The 6,654-nt window shown below is 34.7% G+C and overlaps 1 non-coding gene across 1 annotated transcript; it reads left to right on the forward strand.

The window, feature by feature from the left end:
- Positions 1-3,007: 3,007 nt before the first annotated feature.
- On the forward strand, positions 3,008-3,114 carry LOC133862103 (small nucleolar RNA R71). The gene has a single exon (XR_009899127.1). It is a non-coding gene; the product is annotated as a small nucleolar RNA R71 (small nucleolar RNA).
- The last annotated feature ends 3,540 nt before the right edge of the window (positions 3,115-6,654 follow it).

The following is a 6,654-nucleotide window of genomic DNA, read 5'->3' on the forward strand; positions in this document are numbered from 1 at the left end:
AGTTTGCTGACTTCATTATAATCTTGGAATTTAATCGGTTTTTCATCTAAAACCTGTAAAATACAAGAAAACACAAAAACAACACAAAACATCAAATTATAACAAAACTAAGAGCTTAACATATGTAAATTAAGGGGCTTTAATGTGTAACATTCAGCACTTATCACACCCCCAAACTTACATGTTGCTAGTCCCTTAGCAATGCAGAATTGAAAATAAAATGAAAACTAAAACAATAACTACTCTACCTCCTCTGTCGCGGGAAACACGATTGCATTTAGCGTATGCAATAAGCCTTTTAAACCCCTAGGACTCCCTAGTGGACGAGTAAAGTCTCGTGAGGGTTTGCCATGAATGATACCCACAAACATTATGCCAAAATTCATGTTTATTCCAAAGAGTTAAGTGTCACCAAAATTATGATTCTCATTCATTAGCAAGCTTAGAAAGACAAACTCCGTCTTCAATATAAAATAGAATTCCAAAGTCTAACCACTTACAAACGACAAGCTCAGGCATCATAAGTTTAATTCAGTGTAAGGTGAACTAACACATAATCATGAGGCTTCAAATTAATTCTAATGTGCAATGATTCAATATCTCAAAATTCACTGGGATCCCCATCAAATTGAATAACCAAGGCATAATAGCAAGAGCTTTATTTATTTATTTTTTTTTTATTATTATTTATTTTATTTATTTTTAATTTTTTTTTCAGACTGTGCAATGCTTAGTTCTCTTAAGCTTTCTAATTGACCCATGTAACGAGTGTTAGGCTAATGCTCCCAAACCAGATGGTTTTAAGGCATTAAGTGTTGAAACACCCCTAAGAGCTTACTAACTCGAGTCAAAAAGGGTACAGAACTAAACTAGTCATGACTTTAACCAATCTGAATTTCTCACTTTTTGACGTGAACATTCACTGCTTAATGAGGCAAGAAGTCCAGTTACTCAGTGAAAGCTTCAAAAATGGTTTTTTTTTTTTTTTTTTTTTTTTTTTTTTATTATTATTATAAATATGCCAAAGTATCCATTCAACAAGTCGCCCAGCTTCACTCAAGACATTGAAAAATACACCATCATGTTCATATATCATGCCTCACAAATTATATGCTAATGTGCTTGTGATAGTTTAGATTGACACAAATGAACCTTAGATGCCAAAAGTAAGTAGTAGGACTTTAGAATCAATTTCAAATGATCATGTGTTCAACATTCTAAGCTCAGCAATGAAATTTAAATCACAATTTTTAGATCAAACAAAGTCTTAAAAATAACATGAACATGCAATTTCATTTTTTTTTTTTAAACAGAAAGTGTGTGTGTGTCCCATACCCCCAAACTTAAATTACACATTGTCCTCAATGTGTAGATAGAATGGAAAGATCATACCCGGGAGATGAGAAAATTGGTTGGACTAGGTATGGTTCGTAGCATACCCCCAAACTTGAATGCAAAAACACTTGTTCCTGAAAAACAAAACTAGAAAAACAAAACCAAGGAAAGGAAAACTAAAAACTAAAAATAAAATAAAATAAAATAAAAATAGAAACTAAAATTAACCACAATAAAACTAAAATTAACCAAAATAAAATGAACAATAATTAAAAACAAAACCAAAATTCTTTAAAGGATATGGATTTGTAGTGCATGCAGTGGCCTCGGTACCACTAATCTGGGCAGATGCGCTTGAGCTCCTAGACTGCTTGAGCGCTTTTGGTAGTAGCTTTTGAGTTTAAACTTGAAGCACCAATCTTTTCTTCTCTTGGACCATAGAGAATGAATTCTACCTACAAAAAGGTTGTTCCTAATTTTCACAGATCGGGGTAAATTAATCTGAGAATTCTCAAACAATTTCTCATCCGGAAGGGAATCATGAACTGAAATACTATGAGGAGAATACTCAGAGAGTTTTTCTATTTTGATGACCTCAGTTTGCTCGTCTAATGGTCCTAGCAGACTACTCTCATGGCATCTTGGTAATTCGGGAATAGGAGTTAATGTTGAAGAAGCCTCAGTGCTCACTTTCTTGCCTTTTTCCCATTGTAGATCATGTGTGACCTCAATTCGCTCCTCCTTCCCCTCTTTCTTATGATTTTCAACCACTTCTTCACTCATCAATGTTGTGATAGCTTGCTCATGATAGAAAGAACCCTAATCCTCCACGTAATATCCACTAGGATTAGCCACCAAATGACTTTGAAGCTCTTCTTCTCTTTCTCTTTTGAGGTGGTTGATGATTTGTTCACAGTCAGCTTCTATTGTGAATTTGCCCCTTTTTCTCTCACTTAACTCTTTGGCCAACTGCCCCACTTGTGTTTCCAATCTTTGGATAGCTTGACTGGTCTGAGTATTGCTCTATTGTTGTATAGTCATAAATTGGAGTAGAGCACTTTCGAGGTCATTCTTCTTTGGCTTTGGATTTGGTTGGACCACTTGTGGTGGAGCTTGATAGTTATATCCTTGCTGAAAATTTCTTTGCTGCCTTTGTGGATTCTGTGTATTCTGATTGTTACTCCATGAAAAATTGGGGTGGTTTCGCCACCCTGCATTGTAAGTGTTGGAGTATGGATTGTTCTTTGGAGGGTAATTATTTTGGCCCAAATATTTTGCTTTTTCTTGATCTGTAAATGAAAACATGGGGCAAATCTCAGTGGTGTGGTCAGAATGAGAACATATGGCACATACTTCCACTTGAGCAATCTGTTGAATGGGAGAGATGTTATGAGTAGTCATGACTTTTGCTAGCATATCCAGTTTCTTTTCCAAGGTAGCCATCTGAGTTTGAACTCCATTATTGCCATTCACTTCATAGACGCCTTTTCTTTTGAGTCCTTGCCTCCCTCGGGATGAGAATTGTTGGGAGTTTTCGCTTAAAGTCTCAAACAGTTCTATTGCCTCCTCACTATTCTTTTCCATTAGTACACCTCCACAAGCTGAATCTACAAGACTTTTGTTAGAATCATTTAAACCTTCATAGAAAGCTTGTACCTGATCGTCCTGAGATAGATTGTGATGTGGGCATTTTAGAAGTAGCTCCTTGAAGTGTTCCCATGCCTCAAAGAATAGGTCTCCATCTTTTTGTTGGAAGGTTTGAATTTCCCTCCTCAATTGCCTAGTCCGTTGGGCTGGAAAGAACTTTTTCAAGAACTTTGTGGCCAACTCATCCCAATTTTGAATAGACCCTGCAGCCAAAGAATTCAACCATAATTTAGCATTATCTTTTAAGGAAAAAGGGAAGAGAATTAACTTGATTCCTTCCGCATTTAAGCCAAGGACGTTTTGAGTTTTGCAAAGATCAAAGAAGTCCCGAATGTGTAGATATGGATCCTCTGTAGGTGTGCCTCTATACTGTGGAACCATATAGAGCAACGGAGACAAATCAAAATTGCTTTGCACATTTGGTTGAAAAGCAATGCAAGACGGCTGATTTGGATTTTGTGGTATGAATGAACTCTTCATCGGCTTCCGCTCGCGTAGATTCTCTACCCGTACTTCTGCCATGTCTTCCTCAACTTTGAATAAGTTTTTTTTTTTTTTATTTTTTAGATTATCATAAACAGAAATAACTAAAATAAAAGGAAAAACTTTAAAAACACAATTTAACAAAATCCCCGGCAACGGCGCCAAAAACTTGTTGTGCAAATATCTACCTAAATAAATAGGCAAATACTTGTACGTTTTACTCGCAAGTGAACAAGATCAAAACAATAGTATAGCAGGCAAATACGAGATCATTCCCACGAGGATTGGTATAAATTGTATTTAAAGAGAAATTCCTAAAAGCGATATGTTGAATAAGACGAGATAAAACATTGAATTAAAAATACTATGAAGAAAAGGTAGGGCTTCGATATCCGCCGCTAATCATACTCAAATAAGATTCACAATATGCACAATACTACAATCATAACATGATGCTTAATGCTTACCAGCCACAAGGGAATGGTATCTTCTCCTAAAGCTATTGATTTCCCTAAACAACGAGTTAGGCATGGTATCTACTCTAACTCTTTTCTTCCTTGAAGGATTTAGCATGGTATCTACTAAGTTGTTCTTCAAGGAAGCATAAATCTATGGAAATCGGTAAACACACTCAGATTGGAATATGGTATCTATTCCAGTTGTCTTTATGTTGATTAATCCAAGAACTTGTGTCGGGGTTCTTTTGTTACTCTATTATGCCCAGGACTCGGTCATCCAAATTGACATAAATAACAAATCCATACCACATGCATATGATGGCCAAACATAAACATGCGAGGAATTCAAGAAACTAGAATTAATCAAGTTAAACATCAATATATAAATTGTAGCAAAGCAAATTGAAAAACTTAAAAAGACATGATTAGGGCTTCAATCGAGCCCTAACTAAAGTATTAGTTACAACTAATATAAACTAAAATTATATACATACAGAAAATAAATGAAGGAATAAAATAAAAACTAGAAAGAACCTCCTTCTTGATGTAGTCTTTGATTCTTCCTCAAAGCTTGTGTGTGTCTTTCTTCAAAGGCTAGAGGCCTATTTATAGGGATTAGAGAAGCTTTAGAAGCTCTAGAATTCCTATTACAATTCTAAGTAGGTCTTCTAGTCCAAATAGAGTAATTACAAGTCTTTTCCTTTTCTGAAATTTCTATCCAAGTAGGAAAAGGATTCCAAAATTCGTACAGATTTGCGGTCTTTTATTGCGGGGCGATTTTGGCATGGAAAACATCCGAATTAGGAAAAACCTATTTCTGACATATTTGTTTTCTTTATTATTAGCTTTCCAACGCCACCAAATTTGTTGCAATCTGATACTTGAGCCGAAAGTTATGATTAAATTACTGAGACGTGCTCATTCTAGATTCTTTCCAAAGATAACGAATTTTTGCCAACTTCTCTTTCCTTAAATTCAAAATTGATTTGCAGTTTGAATCTATCCAAAAGTGAGTTTGCTGACTTCATTATAATCTTGGAATTTAATCGGTTTTTCATCTAAAACCTGTAAAATACAAGAAAACACAAAAACAACACAAAACATCAAATTATAACAAAACTAAGAGCTTAATATATGTAAATTAAGGGGCTTGAATGTGTAACATTCAGCACTTATCAATGCTTTAGTTTGAAGTACGTCCGAACGGTTGTTGTGCAAATATCTACCTAAATAAATAGGCAAATACTTGTACGTTTTACTCGCAAGTGCACAAGATCAAAACAATAGTATAGCAGGCAAATACGAGATCATTCCCACGAGGATTGGTATAAATTGTATTTAAAGAGAAATTCCTAAAAGCGATATGTTGAATAAGACGAGATAAAAGATTGAATTAAAAATACTATGAAAAAAAGGTAGGGCTTCGATATCCACCGCTAATCATACTCAAATAAGATTCGCAATATGCACAATACTACAATCATAACATGATGCTTAATGTTTACTAGCCACAAGGGAATGGTATCTTCTCCTAAAGCTATTGATTTCCCTAAACAACGAGTTAGGCATGGTATCTACTCTAACTCTTTTCTTCCTTGAAGGATTTAGCATGGTATCTACTAAGTTGTTCTTCAAGAAAGCATAAATCTATGGAAATCAGTAAACACACTCAGATTGGAATATGATATCTATTCCAGTTGTCTTTATCTGTAAAATACAAGAAAACACAAAAACAACACAAAACATCAAACTATAACAAAACTATGAGCTTAACATATGTAAATTAAGGGGCTTGAATGTGTAACATTCAACACTTATCACACCCCTAAACTTACATATTGCTAGTCCCTTAGCAATGCAGAATTGAAAATAAAATGAAAAACTAAAACAATAACTACTCTACCTCCTCTGTCGCGGGAAACACGATTGCATTTAGCGTATGCAATAAGCCTTTTAAACCCTTAGGACTCCCTAGTGGAAGAGTGAAGTCTCGTGAGGGTTTGCCATGAATGATACCCACAAACGTTATGCCAAAATTCATGTTTATTCCAAAGAGTTAAGTGTCACCAAAATTATGATTCTCATTCATTAGCAAGCTTAGAAAGATAAACTCCATCTTCAATATAAAATAGAATTCCAAAGTCTAACCACTTACAAACGACAAGCTCAGGCATCATAACTTCAATTCAGTGTAAGGTGAACTAACACATAATCATGAGGCTTCAAATTAATTCCAATGTGTAATGATTCAATATCTCAAAATTCACTGGGATCCCCATCAAATTGAATAACCAAGGCATAATAGCAAGAGCTTTATTCTTTTTCTTTTTCTCCCTTTTTTTTTTTTTTTTTTTTTGGTCAGACTGTGCAATGCTTAGTTCTCTTAAGCTTTCTAATTGACCTATGTAACGAGTGTTCGGCTAATGCTCCCAAACCAGATGGTTTTAAGGCACTAAGTGTTGAAACACTCCTAAGAGCTTACTAACTCGAGTCAAAAAGGGTACAGAACTAAACTAGTCATGACTTTAACCAATCTGAATTTCTCACTTTTTGAAGTGAAAATTCACTGCTTAATGAGGCAAGAAGTCCAGTTACTCGGTGAAAGCTTCAAAAATGGAGCTTTTTTTTTTTTTTTTTTTTTTTTTTTTTTCTTTTTATTATTATTATTATAAATATGCCAAGGTATCCATTCAACAAGTCACCCAGCTTCACTCAAGACATTGAAAATTAC

Source organism: Alnus glutinosa, chromosome 2 (assembly GCF_958979055.1).
Source record: "Alnus glutinosa chromosome 2, dhAlnGlut1.1, whole genome shotgun sequence".
Taxonomy (NCBI): domain Eukaryota; kingdom Viridiplantae; phylum Streptophyta; class Magnoliopsida; order Fagales; family Betulaceae; genus Alnus; species Alnus glutinosa.